The sequence below is a fragment of the Lolium perenne genome, chromosome 4, assembly GCF_019359855.2.
Source record: "Lolium perenne isolate Kyuss_39 chromosome 4, Kyuss_2.0, whole genome shotgun sequence".
In the NCBI taxonomy this organism is placed as follows: Eukaryota; Viridiplantae; Streptophyta; class Magnoliopsida; order Poales; family Poaceae; genus Lolium; species Lolium perenne.
In genome coordinates this window covers 377,433,909-377,460,496 of record NC_067247.2, presented here as the reverse complement: position 1 = coordinate 377,460,496, position 26,588 = coordinate 377,433,909, and the positions used below count along the sequence as shown (strand labels likewise).

The window sequence follows — 26,588 nt, the reverse complement described above, 5'->3', positions numbered from 1 at the left end:
GTTCTCACCTCCAAGATCAAATGTTGTCTTGAACCACTAGGATTAGTACTACTCTAGTATTCTTGTAGGGACATGCATGGCTATGGTTAATATTATCACTTCTCTCACTTCTCAATGTCTTGAAATATCCTAAGATCCTACTTAAGAGATGATGATATGATCCTCTAAATATATGGTTTTCCTAGGAATTCTACCTTGGTATCTTCTGTAGCTTGTTCTTCAGGAAATCTGAATAACCTGCATCTTGTGGTATGCCTCCACCTCCTAGCTTCTTCATCTTGATCCTAGCTAATTCATATGGAGTGGCTCTATGTGTTTGTTCACATGTATCATGCTACAAGATGAGCAAAGGGATGAAGGGTGTGGCTCTATTTATAGGCTTGGGCAAGCTCTAGTATCATGACACCTAGGTGGTGACTCTTGTGTTGGTTAGATGAGTAAGGTGCTTGGTTGTCATGCCCTCATCCATAGCAATCCTTTGGGCATGAGGTGGCAAAGCTTGGAAAGCAAGTCATGTAGATATTTTCATCCCATGTGGCATTGATCATTATCCTCCCACATGATTTATTCTTGGATAGCCAAGTGGCATTTGTTACTAAATATCTTGTGGATGGTTTATTAATGTTGATGAGTCACTATATCATATTTGATTGGATTTATATTATAATATTGGTCAAAAGGTCAAAGTTGAAAGTTATTCCTCAATTTTGGATAGTTGGGTTTGATTTCACCAAGGCATGATCAAATGAGTTTCAAAATACTCATAGTTATTTTTATTCAAATAGTTTGAACTATAATTCGTAATGTAAACGGATTTAGTTTTATGATATTCCATATGTTTAATAAGTTATGATTTAAATAAGAATGTGTGTATTTTATGCACTTTAGACCCTGTGGTCTACCTTATTTATAAATGAATTAAATTACACATAAAAGTAGTTGCTAACTTTTAAGTATTAATAAGTTAGGGTTTGATTCTTATAGAATGTGTTGTTGTAAATCTAATTCCACTTGATCTAATCCATAGATCAAATCATCTTTACCCAAAGTAAGGCTTTAACAAAGATCACAGTGAAGTTTATAGCGCTTGACTTGATGATCTACTTCAATTCCAGCAAGTCAAGTGAAACTTCAGTTACTGTGGTAAGTTTTATTTGAAAGCGCGAAAATTCCCCGGATTTTCTATGCATGAATGCAATGCACACTTTGGTGTTCTCTCATTTTATAGCCTCTAAACCTGGGATATTACAGCCTCTCCCCCTTAAACTGAACTTCGTCCCGAAGTTCGAACGCTCTCATGTTTCGGAACGTGGAACGGACTTGAACAGATCACAATCCTTTCAAACTCCATGGTGATCTCCTTAGATATAATTAGATATATCCCTTGTCCACATCCTTCCTGGAGTCTTCTGATGTCTGGCACTGATACTTTCTTCTATTCTATGATTTCTTCCAACACTCTAAGCTTATAGGCTTTCTCTCCAAAGATTCTTGGGTTAGGACAGCTTCTTATGCTAATGGACTTTACTAATGGTTGTGGTGACATCTTCCTATTTGGGTATCCAAAGCTTGGTTCTACCAGCTGCGGTAATCCAGCTGCGATGTAATATGCCACTATGGTGTACCAGCTGCGGTGTCCAAACCTTAATTCTAAAAGATTCATTTAAGGTAGGGTATTGTTTTCCCTTACTACCATAACGAAAGTAATGATACTTGGTAAGGTATTTACAATAGGCATGGTCCTGGTTGTTTAGTCCTACGAATGGATTAGACTCATTTAGTCCATCCAATCATGGCTTCTAGTTTATGCTAGTTATCCTCCTTTTGGTTTCTTTAGGTTCCATAAAAGGAATCTTTCTAATAGGCTTATGTTTTGGTATGGTCAAACTCCTTCGGTCTTAATCCATCTTAAGCTTTGATTGTCCTCCGACATCTTCTTCAACCCACTTCATTATTTTAGACTTACTTAAGTTCTCTTGGTTTCGAGTAATTACAATTACCCACTCAAGTTAAGATCTAACCCTTACTTCCTCGAGATATGAACCTCGGCTTCTGGTATGACAACCTCCTGAGAGTACTATTATATGGATACTTCCACCAATCTTATGAAAATAGGATCGGACTTCCTCTCAGTTCATACCTTTTTCTCCGTCTATCACACTACAAACTATAACTTAATACTTCTCCTTCAGCCTTCCTCTCCCCCTTGGAGTTTACTAATGATCTTCAAACTTCCTTTCTTCTAATCATTAAACTCCAAGGTTAGGTAGTTGGTCTAAGTCTGGTTCATATTTTGTACCTTTCTAAAGTCTCACGAAGAATTCTTTGTGGTGTATCCACACAGTTGTGGGTATCCATTATGAATCTTCCGACTAAATATTTACCAACTACAAGATACCAGCTGTGAAATACTAGCTGCGGAATCCCCCTTTCTTTTAGGGTAAAGAAATGTTCAGGCTGTGGGCTATCTGGTACCAACTGCAGACTACCTAGTACCAGATGTGGCTTATTGGATACCAGCTGTGGCTATGTTATGGTTTTAGTCAATATCTACCTACCAGTTGTGGCTACTTACATAATTTTAGTTAAAATATACCTCACCTCACATACTTTCTCTTCATGGTTATCCTATATCAGTTGCGGTCTTATTATACCAACTGCGTCTTCACTTGTCTATTTTTTTTCTTCTAGGGTTTGTTTTGCAAGATAACCACTTGTTGACACTATGAAAATAGTATTGTAAGTGACTTTACTTGCATTTCCTTCTTCCATAATGAATATGGTTCCACTTCTATTGCTCCATATTCACTATTTTTCTCACTGTCATGATACTTCCATATTGAAGTACTCCTTGACTAAGGATAGAAGTGAGTTTTGATTGGTCCTTCCTTTAGAGTATTGTGGTTGCTTCCCACAACTGTACTTCCTTCTTCCAGTGAACCTTTATCGTATTCAAAATCTTCAGAGTTCGTCACTTCCTCACACGAATACCTGTACCCTCTAGACCTATAACATCAAGTAAGAGCTTGATACTGCAACATGCATTTGCATATCAAAGTCAAACTTCATGTATGGATCTAGTCAATTAATGAAGATTCAAGAAAATCCAAGAAGATCCAGCGTTGTGCTTATAATACACATCCTTATATGCCTGAATATATTAGTTGGGTAAGACATCCCTAAACATCAGGATCAGATGTGTAGTATATAACACCACACAAGATAGGTTTAGGTTGTGATACTTAGCACAATACATGAATTTCTACTATTTGTCTCAATATTTATCTTAATTGCACATTTGCAATGAGACAAACTTGAAACAAAATGGCCTGGGATAGTTGAAGTTAACCTAGTTTTCTTTGGGAAGTACTAAAAATAGTATACCATATATATGTGCTATTGAGGACTACTTCCTATAATACAATTAGTTCTAACATGTCTACTCTAAACACATGATTGTTTAGAATATACCACCTATAACTCTAGGATTTCTATATGTGATATGCTCTAAATAAGCCTTCTTTAAATTAAGGACTATGGTTCTAACATACTTGGTACAGTTATTAGGATTTTAAGGCCTAAGCTTTCGAAATATTCCCTAAATCCTACTCCTCATCATACTTCTGTTAACTTACTTATGATGTTCTACTCCCTCACATCATGATTCTCAAGTTAATCATATATGATTACCAACTTTTCCATGAAAAGTAAACTTGTATAACTCCTATCACTCTTCCTTACCTCCTATGATTGACTCATCATAGATACATACTACCTTATATAACTTATCTCCCTTACTTTATATCAGTCATTTGACTTTTTTTTAAATGACTCTTGCTTGATCATACTTGTATTGGTATACTTCTTCCAATAGGATATCTTCCTTATGGTTGTATCCTCTCTTTGGACTACCATATATTGTATACCAAATGTGGTCTACTACCACCCATTATCTTAAGCTTCAATGGTGTTCTAATTATTTGGAATGAAGCAAGATAACTAATTAACCTTATTTAAGAAATATAAATAAGAAAGATTGACTCAAGTGTGTCAGGATTATTCTCAAGTGAATACCCATCTCAAGTCAAAAGAATAGTTGGTTTAACATAGTTGACTTAGCATATTTGTCTTAGCATAGTTGTCTTAGCTAAGATACTTCCTATAGACACTACCAAACCTATAGGTCTCCTTTAAAGGGTTTTAATCCTAGGGTCAAAGCATTTGCTCTGATACCAGCTGTGATGACCCAGCGTACCACTGCATGGTGTAGTACACAAGTCGTTGACATAACACAAGTGAAACACCGTTCCACCCATATTACATCTCTCAGAGTGGTACAACAGAAACATATGCGAGTCCAAGGTATGTCTATAGAAGTACACACGAGCTGTTTACATAAGATCCACACAGCCTCCTACTTTACAGTGAGGTAAAACTTCAAATAAAGCTCCAGAAGAACGACTCGTAGTCTAACTTGTTGCTAACTCAAGCTTAAGAGCTACTTGGCTTGCTATAGAAATCTAGCTACTTAGGTGCTAGGATTAGGGAAAGGTTCCCTTCTATTACTAGTCTAGGTTTCCATTATAGCTGATGCAGAAGTTGACTCCATTGACTTCTTTGATTGGATTCTTCATCTTGTTGCAGTTGACTCCTTTGTCTTCGATTTCCACGGTAGTTTCTCCTTCGATGCCTTGATCTAAGAAGGGGGTTCAAATGGGATAGAATGAGTACGAGCGTACTCAGCAAGTTCATATTAGGAAATAGGTGTATCATGCACTAGCTACAGCCATAGACCAGAAAGTCATAGGCCAATGCAAGTTTTCATAAACATTTCTTCAAAAGGTTTATTTTATTCTGAAAACTATGCCCGTCAGTCTTCACAGGTTGACCAGAACTTCGTGGAGTTCCTTTCCTGCCGCGTTCGCAGTTCCCTTCCCGGAACAGGAAGTGACAGTCACAATTCAATACACTCTGCAGAGGTGCGTTACTTTTCCCATAAGAGAACTTATCCTTGATACCAACCGGGTGTACTTTCCCGTCCACACTTCCTTGGTGTGGGGCCAGGTGTAAGGTCCAAGCCAATCACTGCCTTCTCCGCGACCCTGCAAACCCACCCTTTTGTCCGACCGTACACCCCCAGTAGACTTCTCCTGATAATACGGCTTTACTCACGGTGTACTCCGGACAATCCATCATAGACCGTAGAGCTAACATCACACACGGATGGGGATTTAAAAGGCTATCCCAACCAACGGCAGTGCCTCCAACACCCCGCAGCTCTACCAGTCCGTTGGCGTGCAGAAGGGAAAAGATACAGCTGACTTCCCCAGAGCCATTATAGATCTTATGGTCAACGCGATATGTACGGCGCTAGAATCACTAGACGGCATTGGTACTTAGTCCTAGATGAGTAATACCCATGCAATGGAACCTCCACCATATCAACACATACCATGGTTCCATTGCCCACCACATAGTCATATTCATAATTGTAAAATAAGACTTTGCTTTTCAATGCATGAGTGATAAGTATAGTACTTTGCATATAGTTTGATACAAATAATCAAATGACATGAGCAAGCGATGAACTTGCCTTTCTTGTCTGCAAGAGTATGCAGGCAAAAGCTTTGATATGTGATAACTCCAAATTCTGAAATACCATCATCGTCCGGTAAGGACAATGTTTAAAGAACTGGCAAAGATGCTATAATGCATAGTATGAGATGCAATCGTCCCGAGCGTAATCTAACCTCGATGATTTAAGTTTGATGAATTGTAAAGATTTCTTTAGGGTTGGTTGCACTTTTAGAATAGTTCTCAAACAAGGTTCTTGTTAGGGTTTGGTTATATTAGCATCGTATCCAAGTGATATAAGACATCATAACAATCATACACACTAATAATAGTGGTGGAATAATATGTAAAGAACAGTTGTCAATTTTAAGTTCTACATGACATGGTTGATGATTAATTATATTATACTTCAAAAGAATAACTTTTGAAGAACATGTTGATTAAGAAATAACGAGTATTTCAAAGAAGGATTAAGGTTTCTAAGGTTTGATTGACATTTGTACTTCAAAAGAATAACTTTTGAAGAACAGGTTAAATAAGGATATGAACTATTATACATAGGAGCTGTGGCTTTCTAGGATTTACTATTGGATTCATTTAGTTCACTATTAGGAACTAGTTGGGTTCTTAAGTTGAATGGTTTTCTATATAGCAAGTATTAGCAGGTTTATTATGATGGTTGATTATGGTATCATATCAAAGGATGGTTATCAAGATGGTTCTATAAATTAGCTATTAGGGCTTCTAAACTAAATGACTTATCATTTCCTAAGTAGGGTTTAGTTGGCTAGGAGCATGTGATGTGATTTGCTACACAAAGTTGATACTAGGGTTTATCATTATGGTTCTACTAGGGTTTAATGGTTGAGGTTGATCTTAATGGTATGGTATATAGGAGTGGTGATCAATGGTACTAATTCAATTAACAAGTTAGGGTTTATACCTAGGTGGCACTAGTGGATCATATATGTTTTATTAAAAGTAAAGACATGAAATGATGATCACATGTGAATTGGTTTTATGTTGATGGATCATGATTATGCATTCCTGGGTTACTTATTAAGGTTCTACAAGTAAAGTTGAAGTGGCTATGATCACATGGGCTAAACCCCTAGGGTTTTAGAATTGAAACAATTTATGATGAACACATAAAATATTGGGTTCAAGGTCTTACTTATATTAGAACTAGGGTTTCTAAATTATGGTACAACTCTTAAAATGATAATTGACAATAGAGATGTGGTCACTAATTATTTTGAAACAAATTAATAATGGTTTTAGTATTTTATTAATTTTCATAAGAATTAATAATTAGGGTAACTCCTATTTAGGTTTAATTCAAAACTAGGGTTTAACAATTGTTATTAGGTTTTAAAATATGTAACTTGTTAATTAAAGATGTTCAAGTAAACAAGTTTTGAATTACCAAAATGATATTAGTTCATAGCATTTTCTTGTTTGATTATTATTTAAGAAAATGAGAAATAGTGATTTGCAAATTAGGGTTTATGAATTATCACTAATATTTTAAGTTAATGAAAATATGATAAAGAAAACTAATATTAATATTTTATTTAGTTACTGAATATCTTATATTTAATTTTTAAACTTCACTAATTATTGAATTTAAATTGTATTTTTAAATAATTGAAATGGCATAATTAATAAGGTTAAAAATAAGTGGATTTCTATTTTGTCACACATTTTTGTTTTATATTTTATTTGAATAGAGTTTATTTTTGTGAGCATTTTGATATATTATTCATATTTTTCTGAGTTGAAATGAAATTTCTATGATTTTGCAAAGTTTCAGTGATTTTCTGGAATTTGAAATAAAGCAAAAACTAAATGTACCGGTTCGTTTTCTACCCGTACACGCAGACAGGTGGGGTCGTGACCAGGTCGGCTGCCACGGGCAACGACCAAGTCAAAATTCACCGGGTCCCACGGCCACGTCACTCACTTGCGGCGGCTTGACGCCGGCGGGCGATAGAGGATGGCGCTGCCGATTTACGACCCCCGGGAACACGCGACTAGGCTTATTCGAACGAGAACAACAAGGTAAAGCTAATGGTGATGACGCTTTTCCAAAAGGAGCAGCGGAGCATCGCTGGCGACATGCTTCTGCGGCGGTGTGCTCCGGCGAGATCTCGAATCCGAGCTACAGAAGGATCTAGGATGCTCAAGTGGGCTCTAAAGATGCGCTGACTCACCCTGAGGATGATGGTGTGCTCGACGGAGGCGTTGATGGTTGGAGACGACGGCAAGTCCATGGATTCTGACGAACCCGAGCGGAAGGGATCGAGTCGATTTCGCTGATAGGAAGCTTCCCCCTTCGATTCCTTCTGCCAGGAGACTCTCTGGAACATGGCGGTGCTGCTCAGCTACCTTCTGGACCCTGGGGTGGCCTACAACTTCGAATTCATGCTCGACTCCGGCGAGGTACTGTGGAAGATAGCGAGAGATTGAGAGGGATAGAGAAAATCTGGAGGGGTGGATGAGATCAAGAATTGCTCGGCGGTGCTTTCCCCCCTATTTATAGGCCGAGGGGAGCTCTGAGGCCTCGACACGACGACGGCGACGGTCAGGAGGTGGCGGTCTCTGGAAGGTGTTCTGGCGAAGATCTTTTCTCTCCCGCGGATAGACTCGGACGCGAAATGATTAGGGTGAAGTTCTGGAACCTTCTACCGCGTTCGGGCATCCCTATCGTCGACGAGGGCGGTGTCTACTGGCGATGCCGCGCTGTCGACGCCGGAGAAGATGAAGACGACGACGAAATATCCTTGCACGATTTTTAAAGCAAACGAAGCGGTATTTGGTTCGGGCTGGACTGCTCCTGTGCCTTGGCATGGGCTGCACGGTCCACCCAGGTAAGTTTCTTTCTTTTCTCTTTTTCATCTTTTTCTATTTCTGTTTTCAATTTGATTTGAATTCAAATCTGGTTTCTGTTTTGTTTTACAGGGTATAAACTATTTGAATTTCCATATCACTTGATAATAGTGGTTACTGCATTGTTTTATTGTTAAACAAACATTTAATCTTTGATTAGATTTGTGTTTTAGTGAGGTGCATTTTAAAATAGATATGGCTTAAGTGTTTGTCTCAATATTTTTATTTAGAAACCAAACCTATTTTGAATGATTTTAAATTTATAACTAGTGCTTGGTACATGTCATTAGGTTTTGTTAACAATATTGATTGTTCTCATATACTTTAATTATAACTAAAGTTTAGAATAAATGGTAATGAGTATGGATTGTATCATAATTGGATGTGAAGAATTATTCCTAAGGTTTTAAGAAGATGGTTAAGAGAGTTCTATAATCACTAATCTGGTTTTAGTAAACTTTAGCTTGAACTAATTAAAATGGATCTTAGGTTTACAATTAGCAATGCATTTGCTAATGATGGTTTAATTTTATAGAACACTACTTCATTTGGTCTACTAGGATGGAAAGGTAGGGTTTAATATTTTATGTGAAGTAATTCCTAGGTGAAAAGTTTAGGGTTTTGGTGATGCTTCACCAATTGAAATAGGAAATAGGCATGAGGTATGGCAGGGCTCTACTTGTAATCCTAAGTAATCCATGGGTTGGAATTCACATGTAGTTTAGGGTTTAAGTAGTGATCACCAATATGATACACAACTAGAATTAGAATATGAGCATAAGCTAGGTTATGCTAAATTGGCTAGGGTTACTCCTCCATACAAGGCATGAGGTTTGGTCTAGGGTTAACTACTAGTGATATACTTATTATTTCATGTGGTGGATGATATATATTAAACATATGGGTTTAACTTATCATCTATATCTACAAGATATAGTCATGCATTAGACAAAATCCACTCATTCCTCACTAATCCATCTTTAATATTCCTCTCATCACACTCATCCTAGATTCTTAGGGTTTATAATTAATACCAAGTTATTATGATTATGGAATTGGTTTCCTAAGGTATTGCTATTGGAATAGGGTTCTCACCTCCAAGATCAAATGTTGTCTTGAACCACTAGGATTAGTACTACTCTAGTATTCTTGTAGGGACATGCATGGCTATGGTTAATATTATCACTTCTCTCACTTCTCAATGTCTTGAAATATCCTAAGATCCTACTTAAGAGATGATGATATGATCCTCTAAATATATGGTTTTCCTAGGAATTCTACCTTGGTATCTTCTGTAGCTTGTTCTTCAGGAAATCTGAATAACCTGCATCTTGTGGTATGCCTCCACCTCCTAGCTTCTTCATCTTGATCCTAGCTAATTCATATGGAGTGGCTCTATGTGTTTGTTCACATGTATCATGCTACAAGATGAGCAAAGGGATGAAGGGTGTGGCTCTATTTATAGGCTTGGGCAAGCTCTAGTATCATGACACCTAGGTGGTGACTCTTGTGTTGGTTAGATGAGTAAGGTGCTTGGTTGTCATGCCCTCATCCATAGCAATCCTTTGGGCATGAGGTGGCAAAGCTTGGAAAGAAAGTCATGTAGATATTTTCATCCCATGTGGCATTGATCATTATCCTCCCACATGATTTATTCTTGGATAGCCAAGTGGCATTTGTTACTAAATATCTTGTGGATGGTTTATTAATGTTGATGAGTCACTATATCATATTTGATTGGATTTATATTATAATATTGGTCAAAAGGTCAAAGTTGAAAGTTATTCCTCAATTTTGGATAGTTGGGTTTGATTTCACCAAGGCATGATCAAATGAGTTTCAAAATACTCATAGTTATTTTTATTCAAATAGTTTGAACTATAATTCGTAATGTAAACGGATTTAGTTTTATGATATTCCATATGTTTAATAAGTTATGATTTAAATAAGAATGTGTGTATTTTATGCACTTTAGACCCTGTGGTCTACCTTATTTATAAATGAATTAAATTACACATAAAAGTAGTTGCTAACTTTTAAGTATTAATAAGTTAGGGTTTGATTCTTATAGAATGTGTTGTTGTAAATCTAATTCCACTTGATCTAATCCATAGATCAAATCATCTCTACCCAAAGTAAGGTTTTAACAAAGATCACAGTGAAGTTTATAGCGCTTGACTTGATGATCTACTTTAATTCCAGCAAGTCAAGTGAAACTTCAGTTACTGTGGTAAGTTTTATTTGAAAGCGCGAAAATTCCCCGGATTTTCTATGCATGAATGCAATGCACACTTTGGTGTTCTCTCATTTTATAGCCTCTAAACCTGGGATATTACAACAATGCAAAAAACAGAGACAGAATCTGTCAAAACAGAACAGCCAGTAAAGACGAATTTTTAAGAGGTACTTCCGTTGCTTAAATCAGAAAACTCAAAACTAATGAAAGTTGCGTACATATCTGAGGAACACGCATGAAAATTGGTAGAATTTTTTGGGTTTCCTACAGAGAGACCTACTCAAATTCGTGACAGATAGAAATCTGTTTCTGCGCAGAAATCCAAATCTAGTATCAACCTTCTATTAGAGACTTTACTTGGCACAACATTGCAATAAAATAAAGATAAGGAGAGGTTGCTACAGTAGTAACAACTCCCAAGACACAACAAAACAGTAGCAAAATAAAGACATGGGTTATCTCCCAAGAAGTGCTTTCTTTATAGCCATTAAGATGTGCTCAGCAATTTTAATGATGCTCACATGAGGAATAAGAGTTGAAGCAGAAAGAGCATCAAGAAGCAAATTCAAAACACATTTAAGTCTAACCCACTTCCTATGCATAGGAATCTTGTACACAAATAAATTCATGAAGAACAAAGTAACAAGCATAAGAAGATAAAACACAAGTAACCTCAAAATTTTCAGCATGTAGAGAGGTGTTTTAGTACCATGAAAATTTCTACAACCATATTTTCCTCTCTCATAATAATTTTCAGTAGCTTCATGAACAAACTCAACAATATAACTATCACATAAAGCATGTTTTTCATGATCTATAAACACATAATTTTTATCAAGCTCAAAAATAATGGGATTAAAATTTTCAAACCCACTTTTATCAATAATATAACAAGATGATTGATCAATCTCAAGAGATATGGGACTCCTAGATAAAGTCAAGACCTCTCCAATCCCGTTTTCATTAGTAGTACAATTAATATTATCAAGTAACATAGGACCATCATCTAGAGCTTTATCATAAACATTTGCTAAACAAAACTCTTTAGTACCATGTATTTCGACATCAGGCACAAACAAAGCATTATCATAAGATTTATCAAAATAGCATGGATTATCATAGATAACAGTAGGAAAATTATTATCACAAGTTTTACTCATAGGGAATATTTCAAGAGAATCCACAGGAACATAACATTCAACCTCCTTTGGTAAGCATGGAGGACAATCAAATAGTGTAAGAGATAAAGAGTTACTCTCATTAGAAGGTTGGCATGGGTAGCTAATCCATTCTTCCTCCTTCTGTTCATCACTCTCCTCCTCTTTTTCATCCAATGAGCTTTCAGGTTCATCAATCTCCTCCTCTTTTTCATCCAATGTGCTTTCAGGTTCATCAATTTCTTCTTCCACAGGTTCCTGCAAATTGTGAGTGCATTCTTGTGCATTAATGAGTCTCTCTTTATAATCAATGATATAAGGATTATCGCTGTAACTTTCTATGCAAAAATTAAGGATAGAAGAGACATAATCTTTAAGGTCCTTACAAACAACACAAGTTTCATAATTTTTAGCCATGAAGGATTCTATCTCAGAGGCTCCCATAAATAAAAAAATTGTTCTACCTCTTCAAACCCAAGATGAATATAGTTATTCCAATTATAGTTCATAATTAAAACTTCTTCACTAAAGCCACATTGGAATTTCAGATGTTTAGTATCCTGTTGAGAGCAATAGTTTATATCATGGCGTTTAAGCAAGATTTTAGCAATTGTATTCAATTTTTCTATCACAACACTCATGACTTTACCCGCTCTTAATTCTCTATAATTATTATATATTTCAGTAAGCTCCAAATAGGTTGTGGGTTCTCCCATAACAACAGTTTTTAATTTTTCGGTTTTTCAAATGTTTATGGATTTTTGGGTATATAAGAAAAATAAAACAAGACAAAAAGAAACTAGACAAAAGTAAACTAAGCAAAATAATACTAGACAGAAATAAACTAAGCACAAATAAACTAGGAAAAAGTAAACTAAGCAAAACAAAATAAAATAAAATAAAAACAGAGAGAGATGTAGAGTGTACTCCCCAGGTGAACTTATGAGTAGAGCTATGCCTCCCCGGCAACGGTGCCAGAAAATAGTTTTGATGGCAGTTGACGGGGCTTGATGGAGTGTCTTGATTCCTCCCCGGCAACGGCGCCAGAAAGTAGTCTTGATAACCCACAAGTATAGGGGATCGCAACAGTCTTCAAGGGAAGTAAAACCCAAATTTATTGATTCGACACAAGGGGAGGTAAAGAATACTTATAAGCCTTAACAACTGAGTTGTCAATTCAGCTGCACCTGGAAAAGCACTAGTAACAGGGGTGATGTGAAAGTAGCAGTAATATGAGAGTAATAGTAACAGTAACACAGACGCAATGGCACCAGAAAATAGTTGATACTACTTCTAATGACATATAGAACGAGTATATGATGATGAGAGATGGACCGGGGTTCCCAGCTATCTTCACTAGTGGTAACTCTCCAATAACAAGTGTTGGGTGAACAAATTACAGTTGGGAAATTGATAGGATTGAAATAGCATTAAGACAGAACATCAAGATTATTAATCATGTAGGCATGTTTTCCATATATAGTTATACGTGCTCGCAATGAGAAACTTGCATAACATCTTTTGTCCTACCAGCCGGTGGCAGCCGGGCCTCAAGGGAATCTACTAGCAATTAAGGTACTCCTTTTAATAGAGCACCGGAGCAAAGCATTAAAACTTGGTGAAAACATGTGATCCTCATATCACAGCCTTCCCCTCCGGTTTTCCCAATTTCTGTCACTTTGGGGCCTTGGGTTCCGGACAGCAATATGTGCAAACAACTTGTAGATACAATCTAAGCAATACATATAGAGCTTAAATCTAAGATCATGCCACTCGTGCACTAGTGACAAGCATTAAACACAACAAGATTGCAGCAACAATAACTTCACAAACTTTATAGATAGACTAATCATAATGTAACAATCCATCGGATCCCAACAAACACAACACCGATCACATCAGATGAATCTCAATCATGTAAGGCAGCTCATGAGATCATTGTATTGAAGTACATGGGAGAGAGAGTACCAACTAGCTACAACTAGAACCCGTAGTCCATGGGGGAACTACTCACGGAGCATGATGGAGGCGGTGGCGTCGATGGAGATGGCTTCCGGAGGCACTTCCCCGTCCCGGTGGCGTGCCGGAACAGAGATTCTGTCCCCCGAATTGGAGTTTCGCGATGGCGGTGGCGCCCCTGGAGTCTTTCTGGAGTTTCGTCAATTGGTATCGAGGTTTTAGGTCGCGAGGGACTTTATAGGCGAAGAGGCAGAGTCAAGGGGACGGCACGAGGTTGCCGGCGCTTCTATTGGGCTCGAAAAATCGCCAAGGGGACGGCACGAGGTTGCCGGCGCTTCTATTGGGCTCGAAAAATCGCCGGCGCCGTTTGGGGCGCCCCGGTGCGAGCCCATTTTCGCTCCTGGCCCCCAAATCTCTATCGGGGCCGCTATCGGGGGCGCCGGTGGAGATGCTCTCACTGTAAGTTGGGGCAAACTATTTTGGTTATGTTGTGTGCAGGTTCCACATTGTTGCTGACGCCGGTAGTGCGCCCTACCACAAGTCAGCTAGCAACACCTTCAGAAGTCACGCCTTTCTCCTATTGGTCGATTAAACCTTGGTTTCTTACCGAGGGAAAACTTGCTACTGCGCTCATCATACCTTTCACCTGGGGTTTCCCAACGGTGTGCAATCTACGCTCGTCAATTCCCTACAAGAATCTTCTTACAACTGCGTCTCACCAAAGGTTTGGGAGGTAACACCGTTGTGAGCTCTCTTATCTCTTTTAGATTTTGCATCGTATTTTATTTGTCTTGTTTTTAGTCTTTGTTTGCTTGTTTTTAGTTTTTGCTTGTTAGTTCTTTCTCATAAAAATTGAAAAACACATAAAAATTAGTACTAATTATCTTCTGAAAGTTATGGGTGAAAGAAATACTAAATTGTGTGATTACACAAACACTTCTAATGATCATTTTATTGCTAAGCCTATCACTACACCTGAGATAACAGCTGAAAGCTTTGAAGTAAGTCCTGGGTTATTAAATTTATAACTAGGGAAGATTTGGCGGTAGTGCTAGTGAAGATGCCTCTATGCATTTACATGATTTATGTGAATTTTGTGATATACAAAAATTTAAAAATGTGGAAAACAATATTGTTAAGCTAAAACTATTTCCATTTTCCCTTAGAGGAAAAGCTAAAGAATGGCTATTGTCAATACTTACTGCCAGATGTTGAGATTTTACAAAATCGAAATAGTATCTTGTCATTTAGACAAAATGATAATGAACATGTAGCAACAACGTGGGAAAGAATTAAAAACATGCTTAGAACTTGCCCACCACATGGAGTTAATGAATGGACTATCTTGCACTCTTTCTATAATGGGTTAAACATAATGTCTAGAAGCATGATAGATTCTGCTGCGGGAGGTGCTTTTATGGGTAAAATTGTGCCAGAAGCTCAAGCCATATTAGAAATCATGTTACATAATCATAGTCAATGGCATACTGAAAGAGCACCTAATCCCATAAACAAAGTACATTCAATTGTAGAAGAAAATTATTTTTCTAATAAAATTGATGTGATACTTGCCTACATAGCTAAACAAAATAATGACAATATCCCTTTACAAGAATTAGTTGGCAACAACAATGAAAATGTAGATGTTAATTTGATAAGAAACTTTGGCAACAATAGGTATGGGAACAACAATAATTATGGTCGCCCACCTTATGTGCCAAACAAATATGCTACTGGTAGTAGCTCTATTGAATTAGAAAACACCATTAGATCTTTTATTGCTTCAAAGAAAGAGTTGAATAAGGAATTCATAGCAAAATTTGAATGGAAAGATGCATTGGTTGATAAAGTTGAGCTCTTAACACAAGAAGTTGTGTCTTCCAAAAATATCTTACAACAAAAGAGCCATGAAGAAACAATTAAATATGTACAGGAATTTATAGGTAAATATTGGAAACCTTTGAATGCTATGGATGAAAAAGAAAATCTTATGCTTGCTAATGATAAAGATACTGAAGAAGTTAAAATGCTTAGTGAAGCTAGGGAACCACTCTTGGGTCTTGATAAATGTAGCTTGAATAAATTGATTGCTATATTTGAGAAATTTGCTAAAGATCCCACTATTAATGTTAATCAAGCTGGTTTTGGTTCCTATATTGCTAACTATGTCATTAAAGAAAAGATTCAGAGGTACAATAATGAGGCTATGATACCACCTAAGCTTGGGGATGTGTGTATCCCCAATATTTTAATATCTATTGACAAAGAAACACATCATGTCATTCTAGATTTAGTATCTAGTGTTTCTGTCATATCAAAAGAGCTATAAGAATTACTTAATCTCAAAAATATGGAAAAAATACTCTATTGATTTATTACTTGTTGATGATTCAACCAAAAATGCTTTAGGAAAAGTAAATTATGTAATGGTTCAATTTCATGTGACATATATGCATGTTGATTTCATTATTATGGACATAGGGAGACATATATAGAAGGGAATCTTTGGAAGACCTTTTTTTCTGAGAACAACATGAGCTAACATTGATTCTAAAGAAGGGAATGTAAAGTTTCAATGCCCACACAATAAGTGTATGGATCACTTTCTAAGGAAGAAGGAGGTAGCATTCATGCTACCACATAATTTCCATGACACTTGAATCAACTAAGTAAGCCTATCTATATGGCTATAAAGAAAGTGCTCTACGGGAGGCAACCCGAGATGTTTTTATATTCAATTTTATTTTGCATACTTTATGTAGAATGTTAGTTTTATTTTATTTTACTTTCTGGTTTTAAATAAAGTATCAAGTTTTTACCCATTTGGATGTTTAAAGTTGCAAACATAATATGGAGTTGCTGATTTCTGCGCTGTACTTTTTAGTGCACGTTTTTTGTATTTTTTTGGTAACTCCTAAATTTGATAAAATCATAGTAGTTATATATTTTCATCCTATATATTAACTCAAATTGGATAAATTTTCTGAGGTGTCTAAGTTGTGCCAAAAATTATGTTTTGTTGCAGAAAAATTTTTGGACAGATTCTGCCTTACTTTGTTAGACCCGTTCTTTTGAGTATGAAAATGATTTTTACTTGGAACTTTTGATATACTAGAATTATTAGAACATTATCTTCTCTCTGTTTCATGAATATATAATTTTATTCTTGAGTAAAATAGTAGCAAGCATGATTTTCTTTGTACCTCTAACATCACCCCATAAAAAAGAATTGGCAAAAAAAATTGTGTTGAAGTTTTTTGCAGGAAATGGAGGAATATCGCACTAAGATGATTCAAGTATGATGAATATAATAAGATTGGGGATTCCCATGACACCCCACTGGACTCATTCAAAAACTTCTTGTTTGAGCACCTCTAAACTCTATTTTTTTAGCAACATATATAGAATTTTCACAAAAACTTGAAGCGTCCTTGTTTTATTTGTGTCTAGTTTTGTTTTTTTATGAGAGGACCATCATATCAAGTGTTTATAATGCATATGCATGAGCTACTGTACCAAACTCTTTATCTCTAAATGTTCAAAGTTAAATAAGTTGCATGCTTATAAAAGAAAAGGAGGAATGCCTAAAAGCTGAAATTTATTTTGTGTATGGTGTTTCTAGTTTCACATGCTCTATTGAGTGATGATTTTTTATGTGCCTTATTCAGTGCTACTTATTGATAGTATACATATATGTTTAATTTTAAGTATCATTGATTGATGATGAATGAATAGTCTATAGATACTATTGCATGCTTTTAGACCTCTTGCTAGCCAAGATTTGAATTCTTACACATGCATAGACTTGTTTCCAAGCTCAACTCAAATCCAATGTCTATCATACCTACCTATATAGCACTTGCTATTACAAGTATAACGTGTGTGTTTTTCCTCCAACATTTTCAAAATTTCCTTTTTATGTAATTTAAAGCTCATAAGAAAGTAAGGTTTGGTAGAAAAATACCACTATGCATGTTGTTGGTTTGACTTATTATGAGTAGTGAGCTAGACCGTAACCATGTTTACTGGAGAAGTCTTTCAGCATTGCACTTTTGGGGTATTGCACCCTGCGTTGATCATCATTTATTTTGTTTTGTTGTTGGCTATCTCCTGTGGAATGAATGGATGCTATTTTAAGCAAGTAGGCATGCATTGTTAGAGAAGAGCAATGTGCTGCTAACCAAAACCAAGCTTAATCATGGTGGAAGTTTTAGCAACGAGCATCCTCAATAGGAAGAGTGAAAAAAAGTAAGAGAAAAAGAGTTGTGAAAAAAGAGAGTGTAAAATGAAAAGAAAGAAAAAAGAGTATGCAGAAAAAGTGAGAGAGAGTTAGAGAGGATGCTCAACGTCTGTTGTTCATGTTGTCCCGATATGACCGGATGGCCTATAGTTGAGATACAGATCTCCTTTGGTCCTTTGTACAGACGACATGAAGATACCCCATTGCGATTTTTGGTTGAAACATGTATGTTGAAAGGTCTTGGTAACCCGAAGCCGAGTAACAAGAGGTGTAGTCCTTAGAATTCAAGAAAATGAGGCAACACTTACTCATAAGAGGTCAAACTCATGACACGTAGATATCTTCATACATGAGATACTTGGTACCACATCCTTATTATTATTGTTGACCTCAAAATCATGTTTTATGCTCTCTACTTTTTATTTTGTTGGAGATTTAGCACATACATTCACTGCTTACTTTCTTTGTGTTCAAGAGTCAAAAGAAATATTCCTGAAAAGAGAGGACAAAGAGTCTTCCAACAATTCTATAGGATTCTCCTAAGTTCATAATAATTATCATTTATGTTTCTTACAATGCTATTTACTATTATGCATGCTTTGTAGAATGTAAGTGTCATCACTTAATGAGTTCATATTACTTACTGTTATTCCTTATTGACTAAACCTTGTGATACTTTCCACGATTATTTAGAAGCTATATATTATAAACTCCAAAGTTCATGTTAGTTTTATCACCTTCATGCTCGGGAGTCGGGTCGAGGATAGGTTAAGTTTGGGGATATGTTGATGCATGTAAAATGCATACATTAACTTTGTCCTTTATCATATTGAATTTCCACATATTTGCAACATCTATGATGATAATACCATGTTTTACATTGATTTATGGGGATTTACCAATGATCCCCTTTATTTGGTTTATAATTCCGCAGAACAGGAAAATCTTGTTTTGTGTATTTTTCACTTTCAGAGACCTATAAGGAGTTAAATTGACCTGAGATTTTTGGAGCGTCACTTTTTCATCGCGGCAGAAGCACCTTGGAGCTTTGGAGGAGGCCTGGATAGGCCTGAGGCCCGAAACACTTAGGGCGCGCCACCCATGGTCTTTCGGCCATCGATCGTCCAATCGCCCTGATTCTTTTGCCTGCCGACGTATTTTTAACTAAAAATCACTATAAACATGGCCCCGAAGAGTTCTCGGGAGGAGAGCGCCACACAAACATGAAAACGGAGGCTGCAGCAGAGAAGATTGGAGGGGCAAACTCCGCTGGAGGGATCTCCACATTCTCCAACGTCTTCATCATCATCACCATGATCAAGGGATAGTAGTCCACCTCTGGACTACGGGTTTGTTGCAGTAGCTTGATCTATTTCTCTCATGTTCTTCATAGTTCTTAGTGCCATACGAGCCGCCTCACATGATTATGGCCATATTTATAATACCTATGTGCTGGATCATTATTCTATGATATTGTGCTATGAGATCTGATCGTATTATGTGTAAGATGTATTGATATATGCATATTATTTACCACGTTCTTAAGTACATGTTCTGATCAAATATCTATGCAAGAGCGTGTGTGAGGTGATGTGTGTATTAGATGGAGTAGCATGATTTTAGTGATTGGATAGTGACAATATTTTCATGACCTATTATGTCTTTGCTTTTTTCCTTTGCTACCTCACTAGGAATAAAGTGAATGCACGCGCTATGTTCGTCACGTGACAATAGTGATGATCTTGTTTGTTCAAGGTAGCATATTTGATATTCAAACATCATATCAAAGTAGTTATGGCCATGCTCTGTTAATTCTTAATACAATATTGCATGGAGTTTTCCTTTCTTGTGGAGTATAAGAGAGACGTGTTGCATCGTCTCTATGTTAGGACGAGATGCCCATATTAATTCTGATCTTACGTATACTATTTTTTGCACCCTTATATATCATTGATGAATTACTATTTATCCACTACAATTTAAAAGAGAGAATAGTCAAGTGAATCCATAAACCCCAGTCCACTTTTTATCATAAGAAACACCTTTATATTGCTTTTATCTTTTTTCTATTTACTGCACTATTTTAATCCGAAAATGCAAAAATATTTACTTTTCTTATTTGCATCCAAAACACCAAAAACAATCAACTTCTTTACAATTTTTTACTTAATTATTCTATCTAGTCTAGTTTTACTTGTGTTTTATTTACTTACACGAAATCTTGTGCTTGAAAACCACACGGTGGAGTTGGGGACACAAGGATTTTACTTTACTTGGATGATTGCTAGAAGAAGGAAGAAGAGAATACTCTTTGTCACCCTTGTGGGGAAAATACTCTGCTCACACAACACTCTTCACTTGGAGTCCCAACGTCATCACTAACCCACATACACAACACAAATGCACATATACAATGGGTTAGCTCATGAAGCATAATTTACAAGGCTTACCATACCAAAGATCACATGCTCTCATGTGGTACATTATTTATGATTCATGTGTTGATCGACTTGAATTCAATCTTCACTTCTTTCCTGAGTGTTGGCTCAGGTTGGCTTTTTGCGCCTACTCGACGCTGAGGCTGCAACTTTTCTCTGCTCCAGTACAACTTTCTCCTTTTCTATCTCTCCCGTCTGGCACGAGCGAGTCTATATTGATATGCTTGTTGTGGTGGTCATCGGCTCCGTGCCATTCATGGCTCTTGCTGCTCTGTCCCAGCTACCTGCGGAAGTTGTAATTTCTCGCGTGGTGTGGACCCGATGTATTTATTTCCCAATCCTCGCGTGAGATCAGCGGGACGATGTATGGATTTCCCAAATCATCGAAAGTCTCTGATTTTTATCCTCCTAGCGACTTTAGTCACCAATTGCGCAGACTTGATAATATTTTGTCATTGTTTTTTCATCTTCGGAGTCGGTGACACCATCGTAATGATCGGCGAAGACCTCCCGAATAGAAGTAGATTTGTCGATGAAGTCGAAGCTATCGATGCTCTCCAAGTCGTTGTCCAGATCGGAATCCGTGAACGACCCGAAAGACATGTCACCGAGCAGATCAGCGAGTTCTCCGCTGGCGGCGGGTTTGACGTAGCTTGCCGATGAATCCCCCTCGTCGCCTGACTCGATTGATGTTGTTGATCCCGAAAGATCAGAATCGGTAGAAAAAATCGGTGCCGCCAAACGATGCGATCCTTCTCTCCCGACGCGGTATGGAAGCTCCCGAATGTCATCTCCATCGACTCCTCCAGATCGGCATATGCATGCAAACGGGCAGGAGGGTGAGGAACAAAATTGACGATATCAGGTTTGACTTGTTTACCTCCGTCCATCGCGTTGCTTGCTACTGATGATGTCGATGATGTTGAACGTGCCACCGAGATCAGCTCCTTGTCGCCTCCAATTCCCACAGACGGTGTCAATTGACAAGGTATCAACTTATCAATGCCTACAAGTTGTAGACTAGGGTTTCACGGAAAGTAGAGAGCAAGTAGATCTCGAAGGTTTCAGCCGAAAAGGTGCTCGACTGTTAAAAACTAGGGTTGGTGTTGACAATGATTCGATCCTCTCTTTCTCCCTCGGCTCCCCTTTATATAGAAGGTGGAGCCGAGGATTTCGTATCGTACAAGTTTACAATGTTTGGAAGGTTTCCACGAGTCCTTTTCGTATTACAACAAGATTTCCTAATATATCTATTTTCCATATCGATGTTTACCGGGCTTTCGAGCTTCATAAACTTCGGGTTGTGGGCCCCCAGTTATCCCCGGGTACCTTATTCGGCAGGCCCGTCTGGGATGCCTATGTCACTTAGTATTGGCTAACCTTGTATCTCTTCATAGTCTATGATAATATCTTGATCATACATTGCTTTGGCAAATTGAGTTCCACAAGAACTCCACCTTCATATCTTTTTCTTGATCATATGATACTCTTCTCTTTAAATTGATGATATTGATGCCAAGACTCAAGGTAAATATTTATCTTCAGGACATCCATACTTGAATATAACACATGAACTTCAAGTAATACATATGGAGTATTCCTTCATTTAAAATAAAAAATAGTGCATAGAGATTGATATTAACTACCAAAACCACACGTAGTTGCGATATACCCTTACAGTGGAAAAAACTATCAGTTCAGCTGCTCCCAACAGGCCTAGCCTGGGCTACTTTAAGCGGTGTGTGGGCTACAACGCAGATGTCGCCCAACCATCCAATGAACCGTTTTTTCTGCATCCAACGAGCCTGCTTAAAGGGGATGCATGCTACCAAACACACACTTAATGTATGTCTTGTTGCTTGGTTGGTTGATTTTTGCGGCTTCTTACTATGTTGTTGCTTGCTTGGTTTATTTGTCCAGCTTCTTACTAGTAGTCCCTCCCTCCACAACTGATTTGCGTCTTGAGTTTAGTAAAAGCCAAAATTTATAAAATTTAATCAAATATTTTTTTAATATCTATACTGTAAAACCTATAATGTTAGAATCGGCATAAAGTATATTTTCATATTATATGCATTTATTATAATGCATTTTGACTTTGACTAGGGACATGAGGTTAAGTAAATAAAAACGGAGTGAGTAGTATGTTTCTTGGCTTTGTAGTATAAATCGGCTCCTTGAATATCTAGCGATTTACATCAACCGCATCGATCGCTCCAATGAAGGGTAGAACGATATAATACCCTTACTTATATAATTCATGGGTACACTATCCATACCCATACCCATACGGAGTAAAATTGGGTAGATCAATAGTTCATAGCCTTGCATATCCATCACATCATAGTCGTGTTGTCCTGGCCCACAACGCTCCTACTTGTGCCAACCCGCCGGCGATGAAGAAACCGAGAAATGAATGGATTTAGAGTAGAAAGACGATGATCGATGCCGATGTCCCGTATCGGTTGTTCTCGCAATCCCCTGCCCACTGAATCAGTGTTTCTAACCCACATGCGTCATCGGTCCGTTGCTTGAGCGTTTGGGCAAACCAACTAAGTCGAACCGAAAACCAACATGAACTTTTTTTTTGAACTTAGAAGAGGTTTTTGGACCCTCTCCCCCGAAAAAACTAGCATGTTGGTAGGAGACATTGTCACCCTTACAAGTCATTTCTCGTATCCTCCCGCGGTATGGGTGCGATGCCAACAGTCGCCGACTCCATGTCTTTGCACCATCGGGGGATGGGGAGAGCCAGTGGATCCATATTTCGAGGGTGCATATACACGCCAAGATGGGTATGGTTTGGGTAAACTTGTGGACACATGGTTGTACTCGTGCCCTGCTCACGACTTGACGGGTAGGGTATGGATACTGTCCAAGGTACAAAAATATGCCATCATTTACTGTGCAATTAAATATTCATCTCAGTTTGCAAGACGCTGATCGATATACATCCCCAATCTAATCGCTGAGTGTTGGATCCTGCTTTGTACAAAAAGGTTAATTTGAATCGATCGTCCTCCTAGCAACTACTCCATCTCGCCATCGTCGTTCAAAACAGAATCTGGTGCAATAAGTCGCTCTGCGACGGCACATGCAATTATGCAAAAGCTCACGACGTGCACCACGCGCGGTGGTAAATGCTGTAAGCTGTACTACCGGAGTAACCAGCCATATGTGTCACTCCCGGGATCAATCAAATTAATGCACACACGGTCGAGTCGATCGAGCTCGTCCTCATCCCCGCGCGTCGTCGTCCTGGCTAGCTCAGCAGCTGAAAACCCGATGGAAACGCTCGCTCGCATAGGAATTAATAAGCTTGACCCATGGCGGCCGGAGAGCACGGACGTCGCGATCGCATCGCCGTCCGTGGCACATTTATTAATTCCCTCCCTACAACATGGCAGCATGCCTCCCGCTCCTTCGTCTTCCCCCATCACCCCGCAGTTATGGTTGGTTTCCTTTCCTCTCCTCCGGTGGTGGATCGGAGGAGTACTACGGGGCCATTCCGCCATGGCCGGCCATGGAGCTAGTAGCTCTCTCCCCCTATAGCTCCTCCTACAGCTACCTACCCTCTCTCTGTTTCTAGGGCTCGATCCAGGCGACACACACAGCCATGGCATGGGGGAGGAGGGAGGAGTAATTCATATTGCTGGCCCCCGTTGCACACAAATACACATGCAGGCGCGCAGCGGAAAGCTAAAGGGAATCTCAATTTATGTCGTTGCACCTACATATATGCATGAATCGATGTACCCTTCCCCTTCACCTCTCCTCTCGCTCTGCATACTTATGTTAGAGAGAGAGAGGCAGCGACAGAGAGAGGGCCGTGTTTCCATTAATGCTGCAGCCTGTCTTTACTCATTTGGTAGCCGGGGCTCTTCAATGCCGCTCCACCCACACCGCACCTCCGGGCCGGACCTCCTCCATAAGTTCCGCCCCTCCCCCCTCCTTCCACTTCACAATCTCCAGCCTCTCCTCTCTTCTCCTTCCGTCTCTTCCGAGAGGAACTCGAAGCTGCTCCGAGGAGAGAGATTGAAATGGTCACTATGATGTTGGCTCGACTCACTCAGACCACGCCGGCCAGAGCGATGCCTGCGAGCTCGCCACCGCGATCCATCTGATTGAGCCGTGCCAATATCTTAGTGCTCTTTCATTTACCAATGGCGACGGCCGGCCGATGCGTGAGCGCCTTCATCTGCATTCCAGGTATGAACCATGAAGCTAGTACGTGTGTATCTGCCTGTGCATGTTAATTTCATGAGGTAACTTCCATCATGCCAACTGGTTAGTTGGTGCATGCATCCACCGTGTAACATCCACGCATGCTAGGTGTGATCCTTTTAAAAAAAAAAGCTCGCTAGGTGTTGATCTTGTTTTTTTTTTTTTTGAGAATAGGTGTTGATCTTGTCAATCTTCATGTTTGCCTGCTGTTTGTGTGTGTAATCTAGCATGTACGCATGCATGGGTGACACAGAACGTGGTCTCAGGATGTCCAAGATTGGCGATTCGCCAGAGATCTTTGCATATATATGTCCCATAGAAAATACGCATGAGTTGTTAAGCATCGGAGTCGCACATATGTATATTTAGGTTGATATATTGATACGAAGCACTCACGGTGAACAGCACTGCTAAATTGCACTAACTGCATGCACCCGTAATATGCCTCTCCTCACTTCATAGAAGGGCAATGTGTATTTCTATCGCCAGCCACTTAACTGACTGTCTCAAAGAAAATGACAGTCTTGCATCAGCTATGAATGACTCCCATATTACCAATAATACTGCTTGTGTTAATAGAATGGTACCATTATGTTCTTGTGCAATTCACGCATGCCATAACCACAATTGCTCATCTGAACTAGGTGGTGGTACATGGTAACTCTCAAGAAAGAAAAGGTTGGACACAAAGAAATCAGTATCAGAACTTCACCCCTTCTGTAGTCTCTGGCAACAGGAATCAAAGAACAGTTCTACGTACTACCTGCAAGAGGCAAATACAAGTAGTTACTGTTTTGTAACCTGAAGATGCCCCGTCAGAACAGTTCAGTTAGAAGACCTCCACATGATTGTAGTCTGTGTTGTGAGAGACTGGCTTTTCAGAACCTGGGTGCATATGAACACACTTTTTCAAAAGTACGTTTGTGATGTGAAAACATGTTTTAAAAATCGAAACACAAAATGAATGCAAAGGTGATCTCAAACATGTGCCTTGGACATGAGTTTCGTGACGAAAAAACCTTTTATTTTGCCTCGGCAAAAAAAATGAAATTTTGCAGGGCTATATAGCAGTATATATGTGACGTATTTTATCTTTTTTAGATTACGAAATAAAAAATTGGTTTCTCCGCGAAAACTTTCTACGCACACATGGAACATGCATACGTACCCCTATTTTATTTCAGAATTTTTTAACATTTGGAAAATGCATTTTCCACCTGGGTTCACGTGCACCCAGGTTCAATTGGGACTTTTCCGTGTTGTGATGACAATTTTGCAGGAAAATGAACGTGTAGTGTTGTGCTTGCAAGTGTGCTCTCTAACGTCTCTGTACACGCATCATCCTCCATAGTAGAGATAATTAATAGTGCTCCTATCCAAAATGAAGTCATTTGTAAAATTTACAATGTCCATTAGATTCCATGAGTGTTTATTTCCCCAGCGTTCGTGCAAACTGATGAAATCTCGGCATGTACTGTAGTACATACAAAATGAGAAGCGCATGTAATTTTTCCTTGTATTTTCAGAAGACTTTATGTACTACACAGAACTTGGAATGGAGTTCATGAGACATGCATAGTTGAACTCCGCTGTATCGATCGATCTCCTTGTGTATTAATTGTATTAATTAGGGAGCACTGCCTTGCAGCTTCCAACTTGTACTCATTAGTACAGAACCAACAAATTTGCAAATAAATGCTCCAGCTCCTCTCCCTCCGTGCCGTCTACACTCTTTTTTCCCTACCTTGTTGTATTCCATTCAATTCGATGGAAACACGAAATTAAAGAACAAGAGCGGGCGAGAGAGAGGGGAGCACTACTGCTGCGCACTGTAGCTCATCATGGTGTGTGCACAGCAGCTTGCTCCAACG

At 38.4% G+C, this 26,588-nt stretch overlaps 1 long non-coding RNA gene across 1 annotated transcript; it reads left to right on the top strand.

Moving 5' to 3' along the window:
- Positions 1-24,021: 24,021 nt before the first annotated feature.
- On the top strand, positions 24,022-26,301 carry LOC127297154 (uncharacterized). Its single transcript, XR_007848918.1, has 2 exons — positions 24,022-24,702; positions 25,362-26,301. It is a non-coding gene; the product is annotated as an uncharacterized lncRNA (long non-coding RNA).
- Positions 26,302-26,588: the final 287 nt, after the last annotated feature.